The 25,865-nt window shown below is 57.8% G+C and overlaps 1 protein-coding gene across 3 annotated transcripts in view; it reads left to right on the top strand.

Moving 5' to 3' along the window:
- The first annotated feature begins 10,428 nt into the window (after nt 1-10,428).
- SRC (SRC proto-oncogene, non-receptor tyrosine kinase) overlaps nt 10,429-25,865 on the top strand; it is a 31,159-nt gene continuing 15,722 nt past the window's right edge. For 2 of the 3 annotated variants that reach the window (XM_055722704.1, XM_055722706.1), the window contains exons 1-2: nt 10,429-10,675; nt 24,501-24,576. The gene's annotated coding sequence lies outside the window, so the exon portion shown is untranslated. Of the gene's footprint in view, nt 10,676-15,919; nt 16,080-24,500; nt 24,577-25,865 lie in introns of those variants that run through there. The other variant, XM_055722705.1, reaches the window with a different exon arrangement.

Raw genomic sequence — 25,865 nt, forward strand, 5'->3', positions numbered from 1 at the left:
TTGCCATGTTTTACCTTTTGTGGACAAGGGAGAAGGAACTTGTAAGAGTGGAAGGGGTGGGGTTCTGCCATAGATTTCTTACAAGCAAAGAGGACTTCACATATCCAGGACTTAATTTGACATAATTAATGTGTCAGTCACCATTAAAGTGACTTCTGTCATTTCTGACAGGCGGAGAGGCCTGTTGTCCTAGCTCCTCCATGCTGGCTAGGATTGGTAGGAAAGTCCCTGTGGAAGGTGGAGCATGGGTTTGCTACTTTGGATACCGGTTTGTGTTGTATTTTTTGAAGGCGGAGGGATCAAATGGATCAAGGATACCACACTACACAGCTTTGTATTCATCTCTGTTGTCATCTAGTCTGAAATACATAGCTGCATTTTATGGCTTAATAATAATGTCTTTGTCATATTCTTTAATTCTTTGGGTAATAACTCATCACATACCAGACTGCTGTAGATGAAAGCTTTCATTTCCCCAGCGTCGCTGCCTCTTTCTTATTCCCCACCCATGCACTTTCCCATTTCTATTCCCACCCTTGAAAGTGAGTATGTTTCAGGGATTTGAGGCTGTGGCAGGGACTGCAATGACTACAAGAATCGGAGAACAGTTTGGTTCTAGATGGTACAGAATTCAGTGCCTGTGCTAATGGGGTGTTCTTGGAAACTTGGGAAGACCAGGTACTGCATGTTGGAGAAAAGCTGCTCTGAGGCAGAGTCTCGGAGTGCTGCGTTGGTCATGTATGACAGCACTGCCTGGCTGTACGAACCCTCCTGTCAGCTGGACGAGTCCCAGCCGTGCGCTCCGTTTCGACACAGCTGGGGTTTGCTGCATTTGCAAACAGCCTCCCAACCTTACCTGCTATAGCTGCTGCATCTCCTCTTGCTGAATTCTTCCTGGAGTTAAATAGGATCTCAGCCTGAGGAGATGTGGTATTTTAAGATTCAAGGGGTGGCAGGCTGGCTGTGTAGCATGACTGTATGGCAAGAGATACATACACTACATTCCTTCAGGCTCTGGCTCTCCAGCTCCAAGGACAATCTAGTATTAGATTTAAATACGGCTAGACAGGACTGGAAAGAGATAGGTGGTGACGTAGCCACAGAGTCTCTGTAGGGCAGCTCGAGCTTCCCTGTGCCAGCTCACATCTTGGTTTGTTTGATCACGAATGAGTCAATGGGAGGAGAACCTGCTCTTTTAGGCGCACCCAGGGTTCAGAGTGGCTTTGAAGGAAAGGGTTCTCTCTGGCAGGGCTGCAAGTCTGTGATCCTTTTTGCATACACAGACTCCCATCCTCAATTCACAAATGCCTTGTGAGCCCAGATATGGTAGCAGTGTTGTGCTGGGTGTTCTTTAGCAGGAGTTGAGTAACCATTTAGAGAAACCATTGGTGTTGAGAATGGCTGCGTTCTGTGCTCACTGTTGGTTTTGGTGGGCGAGACAGATGAATCCCAGTACCAGTTTGATCCTAACCTCTCACTGCTTCCCTGCTCCAGGCTCTCTGTGTCTGTTAACCAGAATGCTGCCACCGGGTTGCACTGCTTAAAATCCAGCTTAGAGTTCTGCTTTAAATTCAGCATTTTCTTTTTCTTACTGTTTTTTTTTGAGCTACATAAAGGCAATACTAGAAGGACAGAACAAAGCATAGGAGACACAAGCACTATAGAAGTTGCTTTGAGTTCTCAGTACAAAGAAACGTTACAAAAATTTCCCACGCAAATAACAACAATACTGTGCTATAAGTTTCCATTACGGACCTGTGTTCTTGTCTGTGATCTGTAGAGAAAAGAAAAGCATTGCCACCGCCCAGGATAGGTACTGCAGGTCACTTCTTCCATTTCAATAAATGAGGATGGTGGTTGTTTTATCTTAACAACCCTGGCTTTCTGCAGGTTACCTAAAGGAGGGCTTAATGCTTCAGCAGAATTGCAACTATTGAAAGAGTAGCATACACATTACCCAAAACATAGAAGCGCTTCTACAGCTGAGAACCAGTTAGTAATGAGCACTGTGTGGCTGTTACCTGAAGTAGCAGGCTACTACATCAACATCTACGTCTAAGCTGTTTGCAGGCTGGCTTCCTCATTGCTAAGTAGAAATCTTGAATATTGGGGTTTGCTTTTGTTGGGAGGAAGAGGGGTTAAGATAAATTTCCCAGTCTGTTCGTAACAGCTTTATATCTATTCGAATGCTTGTGTTAGCTGAATTTATAGTATGATTCTAGAGTTTACCAATATCCTGTGTATTGTAGTTTCTCTGGAAGCGTGTAATAAATATAATCAGAATCTCTTTGTTTAAAAAGAAATCTCTTTTTAAAGTTGCGCTGCCTCTTTCCATGCATTCATTGTGAAAGCTGCCAGAACTCTCAGACTATAGGAGCACAGGGGCATAAGTATCCTATTCATAAAAATGATCCATTAAGGGAAAGCCTTTCAGATCCTTTAATCTGTGAGAAATTGGTTAGCTATACTGTCAGGCATATGTGCATCTGTATCTGTGTTCGACTTGGAAGTAGCAAACTGTCTCCCAGTACAGCTTCACCTTCCTGGAAGGAAGGAGGAAATGGTGCGATGACTAAATTATCCTCTTTGAGAAAGATTTTGGCTTTGAGAGCCCCCATGAAGGTAGCAGTTATAAGGCATCATTTGTTCATAATACAAGCAAGGGATTAGGTGGGGATTCAGTAGACTGGTAATAGGGATTTTCAGTAGCCCCTCGGTGTGTGATTGTAGCTCAGGTTTACATGGCTGGAGTGTGAAGCTGTCTGGTGCCTCTTCTTGGCTGCGGAAAGACCAGGGTGGTAGCCACGCTCTGGCAAGCATCTGTTGGTTCCCTCACCAGAAAACCAAAATGACAGAAGGACTAGTGTGGTGACTCCTTTAATTCCCTAGCCCTTTTCTCCAGGCTGTTTTGTAATTAACATCCCAAAGGGAGCTGAAGACCTCATTAAGTCAATTTTATTGAAGGGGAGTTTTTAAAAGGTCTGCTTCCAGATACCAGCCAGTAGGCAGCACCTCGGTGAGCAGCACCTTGCTCTGCCACCCAAAGCCCAGGAGCTGGGCTGAGGGCTGGGTTTCCTCTGCTAATGTATGTTACAAAGTTCCTTTCCCTCAACAGGCCAAACCTCAGCTCTGAAGAAACAAGAGAATTCCTTGCTTTGTTTTTGATCGTGTTCAAGCAGCTCTGCCTCTCTGGCCACACTCATCTCGAGAGCTGTGGCCATCACCATCCCCTTGAGCTGTCCAACGCTCACAATGCATCCTTGTGCTCCTCCAGTGCAAGCAGCACAATCCCTTGAGACCGGCTTATAAGTAGCTCGTGACGAGTTCCAGTTCACATAGTTCAATTAAATCCCTGTTAATCTTGTTCAGACCTAATTTACTTTCATTCTCATACACACACTCCTCTCTGCTTCAGAGGGATTCTGTGAGGTTCCCTACTGACAGGAACTGAAGAGCCCGAGGCCATCTTTGAAGCGGAATGTTTGCAGAGCAGCCCCCTCGTAGAGTCAATAAGCTAAGATTATTTCCCAGCCTGTCTTGAAGAGTTTGAAAATACTCCTTCAGTGCCTGGATTTTAGGGAGGGTCAGGGCTGGATCTGATGATGCTCGAGGAGAAAATAAGGAAGCTGTAGGAGGGAGGACCTGCTCGGTATCTTTCCCAGGGCACTGCTGAACTGTTCCCCTGTGCGCGTGTGTTAATTTTGGGGCAGCTGAGAGCTGGGGTGCTGGACTTCTCTCCTGGGAGCCACTCTTACATGCTGATACTTCTTTCAGGCAGAAGTTAATGTTGTTCACAGCCTGTGGCCTGCAGGGATTGAGATGACTGTATTGATTGAGTTGTTTGTTTGTTAATCTCATGAGGCATCAGAGACTGACTGCAGAGAGAAAATGGGATGATGAATGGAGAGTGCTGGAGTACAGAGCATGGCTGTTTGGTGATTAGGTTGATTGCCAGCTTTGGCACTGGGGAGGGATCTGACCATCCTCCTCTTCCTCATCCAACCAGAAGGGATGATTCAGCTGGGGAGCATTCCCTTTCTCTCTGGCAAGTGACAACTGGCTGTAATCAATGTTTGCATTTATTCTTAAATTGGCAGTTACTGCAGGTCCAAGATCCTGCTCTTCTTCTCTGGTAGTTTGTGGCTTTTGAGCGGTTGTTTGTGGGGATGTTTTCTGGCTTTTGGTATCTGGCCAGTGTGCAGTAGCTTGGGGCTGGCAATTGCAGGGCAATGAACTCCGCTTCCTGCCTCTCCCTTGAAATGCAGCCGATTTTCCCGTTTCATGTTGATTCTTCCCAGTTTGTGGCTTTTCTGTCACTGTAATTCATCCCCATGCTCCCTCTTGTTGCTTCCACCATGTAGGCTCATGCCCAGTGCAGTTCCTCTGTCCTTGTAGCCAAATCTTACATGCCAGTGACAGACAGTGGGTATCACCTGCTGTTACAAGGACTGATACAAATTAAGAACGCATGGAGAAGCATCCAGGATGGAGAAAGGTGTCCCCTTGTAATCAGCCCCTTCAGCATGTTTCTCTTCCCTGATGATTTTTTCAACCAGCAGATGTAACTGCTGGGGAAGGACAGCTCTCCTCTTTGGGAGCCCCAGGTATACCAGGAAGCTGTGCCATGCACATCAGCCTACGCCTGAGCCACGAGGAGTTAAAACGATCAAATACTGTGCTTCTGAGCTCTTGTGATAAGTGAGTGCTGTGGTGCTGTGCATGCTTCACACCGCCCATTCAGATCCTGCTCCTCGCCAGCACACACAGATATGTCTTGCGCAATCCCAAACCTCTTGCAGTGCTTGCTTCTCTCCTCCAGCTTCCCTGGTTTCATTTAGTGCCTGGAGGCCCCGGTGTGGCTTTGATGCTCCTCGCACCCTGCTTGCTGGAGGCGTGAGCAGCCACACACCGGGAAGCCGTGGTCCTGCTGAGGACCGCAGCAACACAGAGCGGGTGGTTGGAGCAGAGAGGCTGGCAGGTTCCTCCGTGGCTTGAGTCCAGCCTTCTTGGCTGGTAGGTACAAGGTAAACCTGCTTTGGATCACATCTGCTTTGCTTTTTAAAAATACTTGTTGCCTGGCTGAGGTCTCTTGTCGCACTTGAAGAGCTCGGCATGCCAAATGGGGGATGCTGTGGGTGGAGGGGGTTGAGGGGCTCGCATTTCTTCCTGTCTTTGGCTCTAGGCAAGGAGCTGTGTCCCTAGTACTGTACTCTACTGGAAGTCCTGTTTACACGCTAAACGCAGCCTTCCTTGTTTGTGAAACCTGCACTCTGGACCATCCCCGTGTTTCTTGCCAGAAGGCTGTCCAAGCCTCTGAGCTGCTGCCCCGGAAGTGTCAGGTTCAGCCAGTCCCAGTTCATGGACTGGGGCCACAGAAGGCATCAGCTCCGGCTTGACACGTCTCATATTTTGCCCAAGCTGAGGCTACAACCTCAGTGTCCCTGGCTCCAAGGCTGGTTCCTACTGCCTTCCCCTTGGCTGCTGCTTCTGCAAAAGCCATCCCGAGCTCGCCATTCACCTCGGCCAGAAGGCAGAGTCCAGAGTGCGACAGGCACCAGCGAGCTCTCGCAGGGCAAAGCCGCTCCTTCCGCTCAGGGAACCGGCTCCAGACACTTCCCGCTGTTATTTGTGCCTCTGCTCTGGCAGCGCGGGCAGGAGCCGTGCTGGAGCGGTGCTGCCGGCATGGGGCTTGCAGGGTCGTGTCCCTCCAGCTCCCTGGGGCAGCTCTTGCACATCGGCGCGTGCTGGGGGGGGCCAACTGGACCGTGGCTGCTGGGATCTGCGCAGGAGAGGGTCCTCGTGGCTGTGGTCCCCACAAAGCAGCAACTTGTGATGCTGTGGCAGCTCCTTTGGGTGGCTGAAGCAAAATGTCCCCAAGCGTGAGGCCTCTGTGGTGAAGGGAATCGCCGAGGGAGCAGTTTTTGAGAGAAGGGGAGAAGCTGCATTTCTGCTCCCTCCCTCCTCCCCGATTTAGCTCACTTTAAACTGAGCATGGATCCAAACGTCATATGGTTTAGATTTTTCAGATTCAGACTTTGGCCTCCCTAGCCCGTCCCTCGCTGGAAGGACCAAGGCTGGATGATTAAGGGGAAACACCCTTGTGTCTGCTCCGGCTCCGTTTGACGCAGGCTGCAGCCGCTTGTGGGCCGCTGAGCAGCCGGGTGCTGGCAGGGAGACTGCCTGGGACTTCTCTGTGCCCAGGGGATGCCACAGCCCCCAGGGCAGGGTCGCCTGGATGTGGCTACCAGAGCTTTGCGCTAGCCAGCCATCCCCCTGCTGCTCTGTTAGCAAAGCAAGCTGGAAGAAGGGCAATAAATCTCACCTGGATAAGTTTCCGTGGGCTTTTCTGAACTGTTCTTTTCTATTGATACTGAGATTGGCCAAAGAGCCAAATTTCCACCGCTGGGAAATGCTAACATTTTGTGTATGGCTTTTCCACTGAGCTGAGGTAAGAAGCAGAAAGTGTCGGATTTTTGCCCAAATCAGCTATTCCAAGATAGCTAATTCAGACGGCATCAAAACGTCATATTTTATCAGTCAGAAACCTGACGGGAAATATTGTGCCTCTATCGAACATGCAAGTAATTTTCCCCCACAGCTGGTGAACTTCGAGCCTCCTTATCAAACATTTGCACATCACCAAGTCAGTGGTTCCCCCCCTCCTCGCCCCGCCCCACTTTCCCCCAGGGAATTTTGCAGTTCCGCTTCACAGCTGGGGCCACCTCGGTGCTGGGGTTAAGAGCCCCTTTTGCACAGCAGATTGTCGTCGTGCTGAGCGACACGATGGGTCCTGAGCTGTCCTGAACCCTCCTGGTGTTTTCTTCTCGCCTTTTTATACTACAACCTGCGGAACACTGGTGTTTGCCGCTCGGCTCCTGCAGCCCTGATGCTCAGTGTGAGAGAGAATGGCCAGAAGTAGCATTTCTACTATGAAATACTGCCAAATGGCTCATACTACAGGAGTTCCTCTGGTTAATCCCCCTTAGTAAATCAGCTCCTGAGCTCATAACTGCAGCTTCCCTACCAGGGCCAGCAGTGCCGATCGTTTGCTGTCACACACCCACTATTTGCAGGGCTGTAAAGCTCAATGATTGTAAAATCTCGGGGCAAAAGCCGTGGCTGCTTCTGCATCTGTCCAGCATCTTAAACGTCAACCATTATATTATTAATAGTAATAATTAGTGCAAATATATCTGGAACTTGCAGTGAACAAAATGCAGCTAGCCTCGGGAACAGAATCCATTAGACAAAACTTATTCATGCTTGCCAAGGGGTTGCTTAAAAATAAATCTGGCTGGAAATGAATAGATGTTTTGTTGTAAATCCACAGCTATGTTGGAGAGGTCAGGACTCAGATCAATAACTGGACCCAAACAGCACCCTCTTATTTCACAGGAAGATTTCAGGAGCCCCGTGGAGCAGTTTGATCTGCACACTGGGAGGGGGAAGGAGCCTTGTACTTACCTACTCGTGAGCGTGACAGCACTCTGCCTGTAGTAACTCTCATTCTTTTTCTTGATGAAACTCATGTAAAGCAAGAAGGCGCAGGAATAGCTGAGCACGTCTTGATTTCTTGTTAGAGGATCATTTCAAGACATGCTGTAATAACTAAGCCACCAGAAATATTCAGCGCTACTGGTTTTTAATTTGAAAGTACCTGGTTTTCAGTTTCTGTAACCGTCTTCCTCTCCCTGGGATGGGTTTGTATCAGTGCTATTTAAAAGTGAAGATAAAGAATCATGTCAAGAAAGTAAGTTTCAGAGAAGAGACTGAAATCTCTGGTTGGTTAAAAAGAAATATATTTATGAATTAGACTGTTTAAAGATAAATACTTGGAGCGGGGCAGGAGGGAAAGGAAGGTGGGCGGCTGGGGGGGGTGCGTCAGGCTGAGGACCCCACGGCTGAGCCCGGGATGCACTGAGGTGTGCTGGGTTGCTTAAACCTAAATGGTCTTAAATCACATTATCACCAGCGCTGCATGTTTAATGTCAGAGTCTTGTAAGGGCACATTCCTGAATCTGAGCCCAAAAGATAAGAGGCTGGTTTTGGAGAGTATCTATTTGCCATTTTAAATTTACACGTTGGCATCTTCTTCGAAGAAGAGATTATGTCGTGGACTTAGTCCGGCGTGTGAAAAGGCACGGTGCCTTTGCTGTTTGCCTTCCAGCAACAGGCCAGCATCGCCAGAGATGAAAACTACCATTGTAGGACAGCCTGTAGAAAGGGAGTTGATTGCAAAAGAGGAAAACAAAATTCAAATATTTATAAGTCATAATTGCATCTTAGATTTGGGTCTGGATCCAGCAGAGGCTGAGTCATCGTAACCAGCTCACCCGGGGCTGGGGCTGGGTCCCCGCTCCCCTGGGCGCTCTCCTCTCCGGGGCTGTGGGAGCGGGTGCCCCAGGGGTCAGGAGGGAGATGGGAGCATCCCCGTGTCCCTGTGTGGGCACAGCGGGGAGAAGGTGTGAGGGACCCCAGGTATTGATGTGCCCCCCCTCTTTGGCCGACAGTATGCCCTAAGTATTAAAGTATGAGTGAGCAGGGCAGTACCCCGGGACTGCCCCACACCGTGTGGGTAATTCCTTAATCCCACGCCAGACACTGGGTCTGGGAATGCCTCCCTGCGCATCCCCACGCCAGCCGGCTGGCAGAGGGGGTGGCTATGAATGAACACCCCCAAAAAGCCTCAGGACAAACCGGGCTGTGGTTTGATGCTCCGGCAAGGAGCAAACAGGGCTGCTACCCCCAGCGCAGCCGCTCCCCAGCACCAGCCGCCCCATGGGTGCTGGGGGAGCTCAGCACCCTCACCCAGCCCTGGGAGGGAGCCGAGAGGCAGGAGGGAAAGCGTCAGCCCTGGCTGCTTGTGTAGGGACCTTATCAGCGGGCAGCTCCTCCCAGGGAAGGGCCCCTCCGCCATGTGCTGGCCAGGGGTGATGGATCGGTGCGTGCGTGACTCCTTGTTCCTGGTGACTCATGGATTTGCTGGCCTTCGCCAGTGCCATGGGAAATATTTCTTTAATAACTCAAAAGAACAAGGCAGGGGAGGGTGGGAAACAGAAAGAAAAACTCCACCACATAGTTCTCTCAAACTTGTGAGCTTCCCACATTGTTTCTGAAGCGTCAGGTCTTGCTCAGCATAATGGGGGTTGCAGAAATCCCCGGTGCGTCGCTGTGAGGGGTGGTCGGAGGGGTGGGCAGGGGGTGGTGGAGGCAGTGCTGGCTGTGAAAATCCAGCCCACGGGTCGCCGGAGCCAGCTGGCAGCCGAGCGTGCCTCGTAAGCCAGCCAAGTGGGGGTTTCAGGAGTGGACTGCTTCACCCCGTTTCTTCCTGGAGGACAAAGTGGCAGGGAACACCTTAGTGGATGGCTAATGGGGGAGGTGGGAGGGCTGCGCCACGGAGCTGGTCAGGCAGCCCCGACGGGCTGGGTGCAGGCATCGGGGCACCCGGAGCCTGACCCGCATGTGCGCCCCAGCGCCACTCCATGCCCACCTGCTCCCAGCGCTGGAAGGCGAAGGTGCTGAGGAGCAAGGGGAGGAACGGCTGGAGCTCTCCGTGTGCCCACCTGCCTGAGCAGGACTCAGGGGGACCCACACCTCACCTGGCCCTACGTGGGGTGACGCTGCCAGCCAGGGACCGGGCACCCCAGGAACACCGGCAGCTCCTCTCTGCCTTGTTTCGGAGGCTGGCACCGGCTGCAGGGTGACACCGGCAGGGGCATTAACCCAAGAGCGGGGCAGATGCCCCAGTGGGACACAGCCACCGCTGCCTCCCCAGGGCCTCGCAGCTACCCGGGCGGCCCCAGGAGGTGGTTTACCATTCCTTGCTTTTCCTCAGCGCTCAAGTTTTGCCTCCTCCCGAGTTCAGAGATGGGGGGGGTCGCAGGCTGCAGCCCCCTGGGGGCGAGGTGTCCCTCCTGGGGATGGAGATGCACAGGTTCAGTGCAGGACGCAGCCAAGCGATGCTCCACCCGCTCACCGCGCGTCACATCTCACAAAACCAACCCCAGACCGGCCGGGTCCCGACCCCCTGAACATCCCTTCGCTGTCACCGGCCCCGGCTGCCAGGTGACCGCCACAACGCGGCGCCGACCTCCCCGCAGCCCCTCACCCGCGGCGCCGCGCAGAGGCGACCGCGACCGCCGCTCCCACGCGTGTCCCCGGCGCGACCAAGCGGTCCCCCCCCTCCGCGGGCCGGGAAGCGCCGGCGGAGCCCCGGGCGGGGGCGGCCCCTCTCTGCTGCGCGCCCCGCGGAGCCCGGCAGCCCGGAGCGCTGCGGCCCGGAGCCTGCCCCTTAAAAACACCCACCCCGCCGAGGGGAGGGGCTGCTGCCTTTTTTTCCCCCGTTTCCGGTTTGCTGCCATATTCCTCTTTTTTTTTTTCTATTTTTTTTTCCCCTCCCCGTGGGTTGCGCCCCCCCCCCCCCGCCCCGCAGAAGGGGTGAGCGGGGGCGGGCGAGCCAGCAGCGCGCCGGATCCGCGGCGCTGCGCGATGCTGCTGCCGGCGGCGCAGCCCTGAGCCCCGGCGCGGCTCGGCCCGGAGCGGGCACCCAGCGCGGCGGCGGCTGCGGCGGGGGGCGGCGGGGGGCGGCGGCCGCGCCCCCGGCGCGGAGACAAAGCCGGGGCCGAGCGCTGGAGGCGAGCGGTGGGGCCGGCCCCGCTCCGCGCACAGGCGGGAGGTGAGCGGGCGGCGGCGGGGGGCGGCTGTGGGGCCGGAGGGGGGATGTCCGGGGGTCCGGCTGCGGGGCCGGAGGGGCGATGTCCGGGATTCCGGCTGCGGGGCCGGGGGGGGGATGCGCGGGGGTCCAACCGTGGGGCCGGAGTGGGATGCGCGGGGGCCGGCCGTGGGGGCCGGCGGGGGGCTGTCCACACTCGGGTCGAGCTGGCTGTGGGTCGAATCGGGGCTGCTGGCAGTTTGGCGAGGAGGCTGTGTGTCCAGCCGAGGGTGCCCAGGCTCCGGTGGGGCAGCTGTGGGTCCGGCGGCGGGGAATGCCCGCGGCCGGCGATGGGTCCCCACAGGGATGCTCGCGGTCTGGCTATGGGTTTCGGTGGGGCGGCTGTGTGTCCAGCGGCGGGTGCACATGGTGTGGTGGGGCAGCTGTGGGTCTGGCTGGGGGTGCCACTGGCCGGAGGGGCAGAGATGGGCCCGGCCGGGGGTGCTGAGGGTCCGGCGGGGCGGCACCGCCTGCCTGCAACTCCCCTTTGTTGTGATCAGGGGCTGTGGGGGACCCCCGGGAGTGCAGGGCGGGGACAGCCGGGCTGTATGTAGGCCAGGACATGAAATATTCATCGCCCCCCTGCTTTGATGTCTCCTGATCCGCTTCCCTCGCCGTGTTTGCTCACCGGTAATTCAGGGGCTCGTGTCCAGCCCCGGTGGGCCTGGGGGGCCGTGGCCAGCCAGGCTGCTCGCTGTGCCCCTTGCCGGGGCTGGCGGGCTCCAGCCTGCTGGGGGGCTGCGGACCCCCGGTATGCCTGATGAAAGGCTTTATCCACCCGGGAAGTTCCCCCGTTGCAGCCTGGGCAATCCAACCCCCTTGTGTGGCAGCGAGCGGTGGCACTGGCCTGTCCCCGCTGCCCCTGTTACAGCCCCCAGTGCCACGGAACAGCACCGTGGGCTTTGCCCCGAGCCACCCTGGGGCCGGGATGGGCTTTATCCCAGCTGGCTGCCGGGGGGCCGTGCGGGAGCTGGGGCTGGCAGTGCTGCGTCCTGGCTCCGTTTGGGACGGGCAGGGGCGGGGGGGGCAGCCTGCAGGGATGGGGCCCACCATGCAGAGCTGCCTGTGCTGGGGACAGGGCTGGAGGGGGGATGGCATCTCGTGGCGTGGTCCTGTCTGGCACCAAGCATCGTCTTGGGGAGCTGCGCAGCCTCCTGCAAAACCCGCTGGAAATGAGCGGGGATCTGCCGCATCTCCCCACGGTCCGCTGGCCCTGCCCAGCACGCTCCTCCCGCCCCGGTGGCTGCTGTGGCAGCTGCCAGGGCTCAGCCCCCTGGACTTGGGGCCGGGAGGTGACTGTGGTCCTGGCCCTGGTCCCAGTGCCATTGAGCAGCAGTAAAGGTTGTAGGTGGCAGGGCATGAGTTGTGCTACCCTGTGTGCACCGCTGGCTTGCCCATCCTGGCTCCCCAGGACATGATTGTGGTTGCTCAATGCAGCCAGGGGTTCCCCCAGGACAGGTCCCACTGCCCCGTGGCATTAGGAGCTGGGGGCAGTGGAGGGTGCAGAGCCCGGGGGGGTCCTGCCCTGGGCGGTGCTGCCTGCGCAGTGAGGATGGGGACAGGACAGCACGTACCAAGCGGCGCTGCGTGCAGACTGAGCTGCGGGAAGGTGGCAACAAAAGACTTGATTTTTCTTCCTCCTGCCCAGCGGGTTCTCCCCTGAGGAGGAGGTGTACGGCAGGAGGGAGCAGGAGGGCTTTGTCGCTCTTCTCTCAGCCAAGGGGATACCCGCTGCCAGCAGCGACTGCTGCATGGGTGGGAGGACCGAGTCACGGCGAACCCTCCCAAGGTCCAGCCGTTAATGGTGGGAAGCCATTTGTCCCGGCCAGGCTTGGAGACCCCCCTCAGCACCCAGACATCAACACGTGCCGAGGCCCCCTGTGCAGCACGTGGTGGTCAGACAAGGGCAGGGGGTTGGCAAGGCTTTCTGGATAGGCATGAGGATAGGGACATGCAGGGGGACATCAGCAATCTTGCACTTTAAAGCAGCATCCTTTTTGTTATTTCCACTGTGGGGCTGCTCCTGACACCTCTGCAGCCAGCGAGGCTGATCCTGGGCTGCCCTGGGCTAAGCCAGCTGTTCTGCACCACTTCGTGCTGGCTCAGGATCCAGCCCACAGCAAAACCTTGGCTGCTCGGTGTCTCTGAGATGAGTCTCGTGTGCCGGCTCCCCGGGGAACCGCGTCTCTGTAATCATTAGCCAGTTAATGCTCATTTGTCAGAGAAGGGCACCTTTGCTTGAAAGATAGAGGGTCAGTTCCCGGTTCCAAGCTTTGACCTGGGAGCAGCAGGGCAGAGACTCCTCCAAACACCTCTCCTTGGTGGCTTTGCCAAAATGCAGCCTGATGAATTTGTTATTATTATTTTGGAGACGGAGTTATTTATGGGCTGGCGCAGCAGCAGCAGCTCAGGGAAGTCCAATGTTCCCTGTCTCGATCGTTAGTGGCCTTGCAGTGCTCCCTGTGTGATGGAGATGTCCTAACGATAGCTCTGCCCTTTAATGACTTTGTGCTGGAGTGATGGAAAATCATGGAGGTACCACAGGGAGGCAGAAAGGGCCGTCCCGGCCCCTGGCAAAGGAGCTGGGGGACAAGTCGAAGCAAGAGCTGCAGTTCGTGGTGACCGACCTATGCGGAGGCTCTGATGCAGAGAGAGGAGGCTCCTTTGCTGCCTTGGTGGCACGGCGAGGACATCAGCGGTCCTGAGGTAGGGACAGCGTTTAGCAACGTGGGCGGCTCCTGGGAAGGAGTGTCGTTTTGCCAGGCTCACCGAGGCGAGGAGGGGATGGACCAGGGCTCCTGTGCCTCCAAAATCCAGCCTGCCTCTCCCTGCTACTGGTACCAGAGTCATGCCTGGCCTTTGAAATCATCACGGAGCTAAAAGTCTTATCCAGTGAGACCTGAAGGACTTGGTCCATAACCTCTCATTTTAACAACCAGCAAATGCCTGTGACATCTTGAAAGGGAAAAGGTAGCAGCGAGCAAACAGTCTGTGCCTCCTCCCAGCAAGTCTAAGGCGGACAAACCCCCTGAGCACCACTGGGACACAGTGCTGTGCTCCCGGCATTGCTGGGGGAAATTTGAAAGCCTATCTGAAGCGCTATTGTTTCCTGTACTGTCTATTTTGCAGCTTGGTTTCCAACTTGTTCCTTTATCTCTCGGAACAATTCCCATCTGAGCTCACTTCCGCAGCACTCCGCATCTCGCCCCAGCGCCCGCCTGGAGATGCGGCCAGCGAGCATCCCATCAGCAGACAGTGGCATGGCCCCGTGCTGCTCCATGCAGGAGACATCCCTTTAATCCCAAGCCCGGCGAGCAGCTCCGACCTCTGGATGGAGATAACCATCCTTGCAGGGCTGTTCCTGGGACAGGAGCGTGGATCATCACTGTTGCCAGTCCAGGCTCCTCAGCTGCCTGTAGCTGTGGGTGGTGCGGACCAGCTCCCGCGGGGCTCGCGTCTTGCTGAAGTTTCCGCCCATCAGCAAAAGAAAATGTGCAGTGTGTCGTGGGGCTATTTTAAAGCAGGCCTCAGAAGAATAGCAATGCCTTCAGTCCTCATCTTTTAAATGGGCAGCAAGCTGTGAGATAGCATGGTATATTGTGTGCTTAGGAGGAAAAAAAAAAATATATAAATGATTGGCTGAGCATGGCTACATCAGCGTGGGCTGCAGTCGGTGCTCAGGTGCATCCAGGCCCCCAACTTGGCCCCGTGTTGGCACGGGCAACGTTGGTGCTTGCTGCAGCGGGAACCTGTGCAGCTTTGCACATGCCTCTGCACACGCACGCTTTGAAAATACAGCCCTGAAACAGATTTCAGGAACAAATGTGGTTTGAACCTGGGCCAGGAACCAGGACCTGCAAATCTGCGTCTTGCACTGACTTCCCTTCGGGCTACGGATCTCCTGGCTGCCCTCGCTGCAGAGCGGGGAGCTGTTTGGGAGGGCAGGGGGTAGCAGGGCTGCTGTGAGGCATCAGCTTCTGGGCAAGGGGAGGTGGTCACTGGTTTTAATTCAGACCTTCAGTTAACCTCCCCAAGCCCCTTGGCTCCAGGCGGTCTCGGTGGAGATGCAGCATCTGAAATACCTGTTGGCTGGCGTGTGGGACCGGTGGGATCACCTGGAGGAATGTGGGGAACAGAACTGCCTGGGCGTTTAAGGCAAAAATATACGAAATGGGGCACGTGCGTGGTGAGCCTGCCCTCGCCTCGCAGCCAGGGAAGTAGCAGAGGTTCGGGCAAGGCGTGCAGCCTGGCACGCGTGGGCTCCCACGCTGGGAGGGCGCCAGGATGGCTTGGGGGGCTGCAGCAAAGGGCGAGCGGGCTTTGCTGGGTCACTGCCTCTGCCCACGTGTGATCTGGTGACACTTGTGACTCGGGCTGTGCTGTGCTTCCTTCCCCTTGCTGCAAGTTTTGGAGCCTGGCCCTGAGTTTCCCAGCCCCATCCCATCCTTGACCTGTTGTGGTCTCGTCCAGTGACCGTGAGGTTTTGGCTGGCCCCAGACTTGCCGTGTTAGGGCTGGGTGGATGGAGGAAAACCTGACTGCATGCTGCAGAACCAGCTTCCACCCGGTGTGGCTGCTCCCAGCCTTCCCAACCGTGTTTGGCAATCCCGGCCATGAAGAACCTGGGCAATGAGGGTAAAAGCTGACAGCTGCATTGTCCCCTCCACCGTGGGTGAGGTTAACATGTCCAGCCTGTCCCAAGCCATGTGCCCCTTCCCACGCTGTGCCCTGGTTTGGGGGTAGCGTGACAGGGTCAGGTCGGTGCTAAACAAATCCCAAAAATGTCTTGCCTTGGAGCACCCTTTAGCAGGAATTTGGGGTTGGAGGTGCAGCACCGTGTCTGGGTTTCACTGCTCCACCTTGCTTCCCCACTCGGTGAGAAGCACTGTGTGCCTCAGTTTCCCCCTCTCCCCCCTCCTTCACCAGCATCAGCTGCACTGCTCTACGCCATGCAGGTGCCATGGGCAAAGCTCTTCCTTAGGCAGGGCAAATATAATCTTATCTCTGTTAAGTGCCACCACCTTCCTTGGCCGCGGCGGCTTTCGAGGGCTTCCTCCCCAGACCGTGGCCCAGCTGAGCACTGGTCTCCCCGGCCGAAGCCAGCCCTTGTGGCTTGGTGGCTTTGCAGTGCCACCGGGCTGCAGTTGGTGCCAGCAGCAGCAGGGTCGGGAGGTCCTGTCCTGGGCTCTGGATGCTCTCGGGGCGGAAGCGTGCGCTTGGTGACTTCTGCAAAACAAACCCACACGAAAAGGCTGTCAGAGTCACTTCCAGCTTGGACAGGCCCTTTCCTTCCCCTGCCCATCGGGCAAGCGTTGGTGGGGAACCGCTGTGCCAGGGAAGGGATCGGCACGGCTGAAGGGGAGCTGCTGGTGAGCACTTTGCTGTGCGGGGCAGGGAGGGTGTCGGGGGACAAGGAAGGGTGCATATGTAACTGCAGAAGTCACTGTGACCAGGATGAGTTTCATGCTCCAGCATCATGGACAGTTGAGTTTGGAAGTGTGTGGGGTGGAAAGGCTCGAGGTGCTGGGACCGGTGTGTGTGGCTGGGGCTGGGCAAGGAGGGCAGCACGTGGGGAGAGCTGCCTGCCCACCCCGGCTGCTTGCACGTGTGCACAGCCATGTGTGGATGTGCATGCACACGTGTGTACGTACCCTAATCTGAGCCCTTCTTGGTGCTTCGGGGATGGGGATAGCTCTCACGCTGTGCTCTGGGTGGGCTGTGCTGAAGCCACCGTGAGCTACAGGTGATGGAAAGCAGAGGAGATGCCCTTTGTCCCTTCGTCCCATCCCTGCAGGCTCTGGTGTGGTTATTTTGGGTAGGAACAGCAGCACAAGCGAGGGCTGGAGAGATGCCACGGGAGGCTGCAGGGTCCACTTGCAGCTTGTCCCATGCCACTGACTGGTGTCGGCAGCGCGGGGCTGGTCCCGTCCACCTCACCCATAGCCCATCTCCACTCCCCACCACCGCTGCAGCCAGAGGTGCGCGGAGCCCGGCTCCCCCCTCCAGGAGTGGCAGGGATAAAAGACACCAGCTCAGCGTTTTTCTTTGTTTTTCATCTGCTCAGGCTGTTTATAGTGAGCACCGTCTGGGGCTGCACCTCCTGGCCGGCTCCTCTCCCGGCAGCTCCAGTGGAGCTGCTGAGCATCCCACTCACCCTGGGAGAGACCGGGGAATCGGCACAGCTTTTTGGATATAGAAACGCTGTCCGGGGCTGGCTGATCTTCTCAAGACCCTCCCGGGTTGCTTCCTCTGATGCATCCTGAGCGAGTTGCTTTGTTTCGGTGGTGCAGATGGGAGTGGCTGTGGAGACCAGCATCTCCTGGGGCTCAGCCACCAGTGAAGTCCAGGCTCCCCAGGCATGCCTCGACATGGGGTCTGATGGTGCTGAGACCAGAGCTATGGTCCCAGGCTGTGCCAGCTGCCACCTGACCCATCCATGCCTGCTGAGGTGAAAGCGGGAGTCGAGCGTGCATGGCTGGAGGCTCATCCTGATCACCCAGCCTTGACCTGCAGCCACCCGCTGCCCCCATAGCATGTGTGCATTAGGGCCGGCGGCCCCACGGTTCTGTGGAACACATGGTTTGTGTCGGGCACATGTCCCAGAGTCCCAAAGTAACCCAGGAAAATAAGCCAATAATCAGCATGAGTTTGCTGTGTGGGATCCTGCTTATTCATTTGAAACTGTTCAGGAGTCTGTGAAGTGGGAAGTGTTGAAAATTGGTGATGGAAGACCCCTGGCCTCTGCTTGGCTTCTCCTTCTTCATACCCTCCCATTGCAGTGAGCCCCAGCACGCATCCTGCCGGGTCCCTGTGACTCCTGGCCGGCGGCGGGGTGATGCACGGGGTTTGTGTTGAGGGTGCAGATATCCACCCTGCATTTTCCCTGGTTTACCAGTGAGCTTTTCAGTTCCTGTTCCATGTCAGGAGCTTTGTTGGGGGGGGTTGCCTGCCATAGGGGTCCTGCAGGACCCCTTTGCGGGGCCGGTGGGGCTGCGGCTCCAGCCCCGGAGGGCTGGTGTAGCCGCAGGGAGCTCCTCTCCTGGCTGGACTGGACGGGCTGGTTTCTCTGAAAGTGGAAATGTTTTAACAGTGACGCCAGCGTGGCCAGGGGTGGTTGTAACTTGCTCAGATCTGGAGCTTTTCTGCCTCCTGCCGTGTTCCTTGCCCCCTTCCTCCCCCTGCCCTGGAGATTTGCTGCCTGCCTGCGCCGCTGTCCTTGCCCTGGGGTGAAATTTCTGTGGCACTGTTGGGTGCTGTGGGGTGCGGCAGCCCTCCAGCTGGGGCACGCACAGGTGGCAGCACCGTTTTGGCCGGATCTGAGCCACCCATGAGTCACATCAGCCTCCTGCTTCCCCAGGAGCCGGGTGCAGGGCAGGCTGGGTGCTGCGCCACGGCCATCCCCGGAGAGCAGCCAGGGCAGATGGACCTCTCCCTCTCCCCAAAAAGCAGAAGCAAACTTCATTTCCTGGAGCCTGAGGCTGGCTGCGCTGGGAGACGTGCTGCAGAAATGGGGAACAGAAATCCTCCCTCTTGCTTGAGAGGCCAGCTTGTGTCACCGTGTCTCCATCACCCCTTCCAGTGGGGCTGATCCCTCGCCCCGGTGCTTCACCTGGAGAAGGATGGGAACAGCACTGATGTGATGGGGCTGTGGGAAACTGGAGAATTACGTGGCAGGCAGTGGGAGCTTGTGGTTGTCACCATGCCCGTGGTCTAGTATTACAAAGGCATGTTTTGAGGGACACTGAATCCCAGTGCTGGGCTAGAGGGCTCTTGGGGGAGCATCACTCTGCAGCTCCAGGCAGTCCCAGTGGCCAGGAGCTCTGGCTCCTAGCACCGGCTCAGCTTGACATCAGTGCTTCCCTGCCCAGCTTCGGCGCTTCCCAGCCCCACAGGCACTCCTGCCCTTGGAAGCATTTTCTTTCCTTCTCCTCGGCAGGCAGAGAGCAGTGCCCTCGTCACCTGTCTGGGAGAAGCTGGCTTAGGGTTAACGCAGGCCAAAGGCTTTGTGTGTCTTTAGAAAGCATTTGCTGGAGCTGGTTGGGCAATTCCTTGCTTTGGCTGGTGTCCTGGTGGGAATGCTGGAAGTGCAGGCTGAGTCAGGCTGGGAGGCACTGATGGGCATCCCTGCTCCAACCCAGAGCTGCGCCGAGGTCAGGCTGCACAGCACCCGGGCAGCTTTGAGCATCTCCTGCTGGAGATCCCACCGCCTCTCTGGCCCCTGTTCCAGTGGTGGACCACCCTTGTGGTGAGAAAGCTTTTTTTTTTTCCCCGTCTCTAATTGCCAGGATGCCGAAGGGGATGCGTGCTGGCTGGGAAGCGAGGTGCTCCCCGCTCCCCTGTGGCTCCCCTGTCTCCGTGCGTGCAAGCAGCAGGCTTGGGCTGGGTTTGCAGGACGCATGTGTTTGTTCTCCGCCTGTCCCAGAGCTCTCCCAAAGTGCTCATGCATGGATAACAGGGGACAGTGGGGGCTCCAGGAGCCTTCAGTTGACTTTTATCAACCCCAAACACTTTCTAGCAGCATCCTGAAGCCAGGGGGTCTCCTTTGGACCACGGCATGGGGCTGGCAGAGCTGTGGAAGCCCTGATTTTTGGAGTGGCTTTGCTGCTGCACGGAGGTGGACAGGAGCGGTGGGGCACTGCTGGCTGCCCACACTCCCTTGTTGGAGCAGCGGCTCCCAGTGCAGCCCTCTGCAAGGGGCTGCAGCTCCCAGCACGGCTCGGTGTGATGCAGGGGTGTGCCAGGAGCTCCCGCAAGCTCTGCTCGGTGACATGTCTGGCAGGAGGGGCAGCTGCCAGCTCCCTCTGGAGCCCTCCATGCTGCTCGGTGATGTATATTAAAAACCACTGCAGTGGAGGCAGCTTTGAGTGTGCAAAGCTTTGCCAGCTCCCAGGAACTTGAAGCGTGGGGCTGTGAGTGGGTGAGCATCACAGTGGGTCAGCCCAGGCTGCCTGCATCCGCATGCCGGGGGATCTGAAGGTATGGCCCCATCGGTACCCAGATCTGCTGCAATGTGGGGATAGGGGTGTGACACCTTCCCTTCTCCCATCCCTTGGGGGAGAAAAAGGCTTAAAACAGGGCGCTCGGCACCAGCAAGCACGACTTGCTCCAAGCAGCCAGCTGTGTTATTTCAGGGAGATAAGCCTTGCGACTTTTTCCTGCCAGTCTTACACTGTCAGGCTGCCTCTGGCCTCGGCTGGTGTCGGGGTGCTACAGGGATAGCGGGGGGCACTGCCTGCAGCTGTGTGCAGCTGCAGCGTTGGGAGAGCTGCTGCCCATCACCCCGGCAAGCCAAAATCTGCCTGTGGAGGGGCTGGCCCTGCCCCATGGGGAGGGCTTGAGCTCCCTGCATGGCTCCCCCTCTGTGTGTTTGGTGTTTCCCAGTTTCTTGGCCAGATAAATATCCAAAACCTGATTTTGTGCTTCTCAGGGGTTTGTTTTGGTCTTCTGAACTCCCTGTTTTGACACATCTTTTGGGGAGGCATTTTGCCTTGCTCCTGACCATGACTCTCCCACATGCTTGTGGGGGGCAGTGAATTTGGGTGGTTGATTTAATTATCCTTTCCCCTTTTGTGACCCACTGGCCCCTCCTAGCTTGAGCTGTGGAGCTTTAATTAAGATGGTTTTAAATTTAACGGGGGTTGACAGGGTCAGATGGGAGGGGCTGGGACTTACATGTGTGGGGAGTGTGTAGCCAGGCCCCCGCACAGCAGCTGTGCTGCCCTCCTCCACCAGCGATTCCTTCCATCTGGGAGAGGTTCCCATCAGCTGTGGGGAGCCAGGGGAGGGCTGGGGTGCCTTAACTCAGGTGCCTTCAACATGCAGTCGCTGGGGAAAGTAGGGGTCCCAGGAGGGCATCAGGGTCACCTGCCTGCAGCTTCCCTGGTCCCCGAGTTGGAGCCAAGAGATGAAGTGAGCATCTCTGCATCTCTCCTGTTTTAGGAATCAGTGCAGGTGAGAAACGAGTGCCCTTGCGGAGGGGGAAGGCTGGAGGCACAAGCCAGGCGTGCCCTCCTTGTGTCAGCTGGGCAGGGAGAGGATCTGCAGCATCAAACCCTGGTTTGTGGGGCTGGGGGAGCAGTTCCCCCATTTCACCAGCACCTGGGACTCACTGCGGCAGAGCTGATCCCAGCTGGGCAGAGATGTGCCTCTGTGTTACCCCCCTTGTACCAGGCAAAGCCCGATGGCATGGGACAGGGGCCAGCAATTGCTTTTTCCATGGGGAACGCTGTGCCCTGCTGTGTTTGGTGGCGGGAGGGGATGGTGGGCTGAGCCGGGGCAGCGAGGCTTTCCCCGAAGCACTGGGGCTGTGCTGCTGTTCGCTGGCCCCAGCCGCGATGCTTTTCATGGGAAAAAGCAAAACTTCAGTAGCATCCCCTGGGACCAAGGGGGAAACTGCTGCGTGAGCGTGTCCGGGGCTGCATTTCCTACCGGAATGTGGGGAGGGAGCAGGAGGCAGTGCAGGGAGGGGGACAGGGTGGTGGCTCTTGGGGTACCACCTCGCCATGCTTACAGCAGGGACGACCAAGCAGCAATTCATCACCCCCGGCACGGTGGCCAGCGTCTCCACCATGTCCCCGTGGTGTGGTGCCATGGCACTGACCCCGCTGGCGGTGCTGCCCTCACGGGGGGGATGGGACGTGAGGGACGGCGAAGTGCCCGTTGGCTCTTGGCTGCCTGCCTGCCTCCAGCCGGGGATCTCTGGCTTTAATGGCACACCTCAAAGGTGCCTTCGTTTTTTTCTGGATGGATCTGCCCTGGCTGGACCCCAGCCCTGCTGGGAGGGGGTTGATTGTATGCAAGGGGAGATGGAGTGGGTCAGGGTGGGTTTGAGATCATGGCTCCCTGCTCCTTCCCATCCCCGGGAGCTGCTGCTGTGGGCTGGGTGCTGTGAGGCTGCTTTGTCTCGCCTGCCGTCCTGCATGCTTCATTTTTCAGTCTGGCGTGAGACAGTTGCTGTTATTAATCTTGCTGGGGCTTTGCAAGCCGGGGATGTGGCTCGGCTCCCTCTGGCAGCGGGTGGGCACTGGTGCCCCTGGCCCCTCGCCACCTCTCCCCCACCACCTCTCCCATCCCGTCTGCCAGCAGGGATGCTCGGTGCCCACCCAGCTCCTCAGCAGCCCCAAGGACAGAGCCTGTTTTGCCGGAGAATTCTCCCTCCCCAAGGCTCCGTGTCTGGTGTTGGGCCCCAGCCTGTCACGGCATTTCCCAAGGTTTCTGCTGCCTCCCAGAAGCCGTGCTGCTGTGTTTTGTCTGCTCCCAATCAGTGTCTTTTGTTAGTGTCTTTGAAAAGAAGATAAGATCCTTCCCCTTCGCCACCAGCCCCGCTATCAGCCTGGCGATACCACAGGCATTGTATGGATCCTTGAGAGAGCAGGGCGCAGTGGAAAACAGTCCGAGCGGGACTTGATGGAGAGCAGCCGGTTCCCCTCCCTGTTGCCTTTGCAAGAGCATCTCAGCCGTGGGTAGGTAGGGCAGAGGATGGAGCCTTTCCCCGCATCCCAACTTGCCATTTCATTTTTTGGGGGGGAGAAACCCTGAGGATACGGGTGTCAGAGGCATGGGGATGCTGGGCAGGTCAGGCAGCATTTCCAGCACTGGCAGGGGAGGACGGGGATGTTGCTGTCTCGCGTGCCGTGATCTGATCAGAGCTGAGTTGTGCAGCCAAGTGTGCTTCATTTTTAATTGCTTTTGGAGAGGGGAGGGCGGGGGTGGCCTCTCGCTGCAGCTCTCCTTGCTGCAGCCTGTGGCCAGGGCAGGGTGCACCCTTCCCTCCGGCTGCAGAGCCCAGCAGCACACGGGGACACACGGGGGTGGCAGTGCTGGCAGATGGCCTGAGCCTGGTCACGGCTGTGCCAGCGATGCGCTGTGGGGGTGGCAGCCCCCCAGCCGAGCGAGTGGCAGGGCTGTGCAGGGCTGCTACCACCGCAGCCACCAAATACCCAAACCTGGGAGCACGAGGGCTGCAAGCGCATCCCTCTGCGCAGGGACCTGTCCCTTCCCCCTCGGAGGACCTCGCACCCCACTGCCCGGGCACGTGGTTGGCACCAGCCTGAGGAATATTTGGGTTTCCCTGGTGGCTGTTTTGGTCCTATTTTGTCTAAACACGCCCATGGCCGCACAGCGTGAGGCCGGGAGCCCAAGTGGCACAGCGTGCAGGGGTGGCGGGACACAGGCACCGTGTGCGTACATGGCTTATTTGTATGTGCTGCAGCCTGGAGTTGAGTCTGCAGCTTCCCCCACCTTCCATCCCGCTGTGCAATTATTGCCAGCGAATATTAGTCAAGTACAAATTACAAACCATTCAAAGTCTTAAAGAGCTGTCAATCAGCTGCTGCTTATTATCCTAATCAAATGCACTAAAAATAGTGACAAAACTTATTAGCGGGGGGGAAGGAGAGGCCATCAAAATAAACCTGCGGTGTGGTCCATCCTCTGCGTGGCAGCCACTGTCCTGGGCACCCCTTCCCCAGGAAGAGGGACATGGGGCAGGTGCCTGGCATCACGCTGACCCCACGGAGGTTAGCTCAGTAGTTTCCACCACCGCGCTGCAGCGGTTGCAAGGTTAACAAGGCTGGGGTGTGTGCTGTGGGGCTGCGTGCCATGATCTGGGGAACGCACAGGCTGAGCAGATCGGGGCGGGATGGCTGGGGCAGGGGAGGCTGCGATGGCAGCCAGCGGTGCTGGGGGAGCGGCAGCGCTTTCTCCTTTACTGCTGGTCTGTACGAGCCCTCTCCTCGCTGCACCTTCATGGCTGAAGGCCCTTGCGTAAAGGCAGGAGGCTGCGGCTGGTCTCGCCTCCAGGCTTGCTCCCAGCAGGGTTAGATCGCAGGGTAGCGAAAACCTGCCTGCCCTGTCCCCATCCGTCTGGGATGTGCCCCCCCCCGCCCCTGAGATGTGAAGCCTGGGGGGACAGGAGCCTGTTGGGATGCTGCGCAGGGCTGTGAGGCTGGGGGGGCTGGATCCCCTCTGTGCCAGGCAAGCGGGAGCCCCTTGCTGAAGCCTCTGCCCAGCGCTGGGTGAGCAGGGCCGGCTGGAGAAAGATTTTGCTTTTGGTAGGTGAGAGGGAAGAAAGGGCAGTTCCTGCAGGACCTCAGGGCTGGGAGGGGGTGGCAGAGCCAGGCTGTGGGGCCATGCCCTGCTCTACTTTTAACCTGAAGCTCTGCCCCAAACCACTGCAGCTGAGAAGTGTCCCCCCATCGTACACTGTCCTTTTTGAAAAAAATGGCTAAAATGTGCTTTTCTGGCTGAGTCAGGGCACGAGCAGCACCAAGTGCTCCCAGACCTTGTGCTTGGTTCATGCCGTAGCATCTGTCTGTGTGCTGGGGATGGAGAAGGTGACTCTCATATGGGGACAAGGTCCCCAGTTGGTGGCCAGTGCTCCCTGCCACCAGTCCTGCCCGTCCATTGATAGAGAGGCAGGGCTGGAAATGCTGGTGTGTCTGGAGGAACCAGCTTCGCTTCCCCCCCAGAAAATCCCTCGGTGGGCTGGGGGTGTCTGCGCTCCCCTCCTGCCCCGGGACATCTCTGGGGGTGGCTCCAGCCGCCTCCTCTCCCATCCCCGGGTGGGTTTGACGAAGTGGAGCAGAGAATCGTCCCCTCTTCACACATGAGAGATCAGAGCGAGCGGGCGTGCGCTGCCGGCCCTGTGCTGGAGGGATGGCAAGGAGGAGGAGGAGGAGGAGGAAGGCGGCAGCAGCCCAGGGTGCCAGAGGCAGTGCAGGGGGAGAGGGCAGCGGGGTGCGGGGCTGGCGGCGGGTGCTGCGGGTGCTGACGTTCCCTCTGTCTGGCAGGCTGCGGCTGGAGCTGAGCTGACTTCGCCGGCGGCCCCTCCCCACCCCGCGGCGAGGCTGTAGCCAGAAAGCACTGGTAAGGCATCTCCAAAGCACTGGTAAGGCATCTCCGACAGCCCGGGGAGGGGGGACCAGGCTGCTTTGCTGGATGAACCCACCCAGGAAACGGGAAACCCTCCTGCCCCCCTGGGGGGGCTCAGATCTGGGGTACCGGCTGCTCTGCAACAGCCAGATTTGGCCCTTGAGCATCGGTGGGTGGGTTGGGCGCTGGGTGCAAGAGCGAAATGCAGACCCCTCCCGTTGTCCTGCCCACCCCTTGGTGGTCCCACAGCGTGGCCGGCCATGGGGCAGAGCTGAGGCCTCGCAGCTCGCCGCCGCGGTGGTTTGCAGTTTGCCGCTGGCGCTGACCCCCGGAGCGGAAAGCAGGGGAGTTCCTGCAGGCTGCGACGTGCCCGGGGTGCTAATCCCCGCTGCAGGAAAGCTGCCTCCGTACGCTACGCTGCCTCGCATCAGTCAGAGGCGAGCACTGGGAATGCTGGCCGCCCTCCAGCCCGCCGCTGCCGCACAAACCTCGGGAGGGGAAGGCTGGCTGAAAGCCGAGGCACTGGCTGGGATGGGGAGCAGTGCTGAGCCCCCCCCATCGCAGCACTGTCAGGTGTGGAGCGGTGCTGAGCCTCCCCCATTGCACTGTCAGGTGGGGAGCAGTGCTGAGCCCCCCCCATTGCACTGTCAGGTGGGGAGCAGTGCTGAGCCCCCCCCATCGCAGCACTGTCAGGTGTGGAGCGGTGCTGAGCCCCCCCCATTGCACTGTCAGGTGGGGAGTGGTGCTGAGCTCCCCCATCGCAGCACTGTCAGGTGGGGAGCGATGCTGAGCCCCCCCATTGCAGCACTGTCAGGTGGGGAGTGGTGCTGAGCCCCCCCCATTGCAGCACTGTCAGGTGGGGAGCGGTGCTGAGCCCCCCCATTGCAGCATTGTCAGGTGGGGAGCGGTGCTGAGCCCCCCCCATCGCACTGTCAGGTGGGGAGCGGTTCTGAGCCCCCCCATCGCAGCCCCCCCCATCGCAGCACTGTTGGCTGGGAAAAGCACGGGAGCAGGGAGATACTGGCTGGACCCTGGCGGCTCCGAGCGCGCCTGCAGCCTGTTACGTGCAGGAACACTGTACGTGAGGCACCGGTACAGCACAGCTGTGGCCGTGGGTATCTCTGCAATCTGGTGCTGTGATGCTGTCCCACAGCTCCCAGTGATGCTGCTGGGATGTGCCGGGAGCCACCATGGCTGGCCGGTGGGTTCACCCACTTCTCTGTCCCTTGGCTCTGTGAGGTTTCGTCACCCGCTCTGCTGGAGGCAGGGGGGTTTCTCTCCCC

Source organism: Falco cherrug, chromosome 10, assembly GCF_023634085.1.
Source record: "Falco cherrug isolate bFalChe1 chromosome 10, bFalChe1.pri, whole genome shotgun sequence".
NCBI lineage: Eukaryota > Metazoa > Chordata > Aves > Falconiformes > Falconidae > Falco > Falco cherrug.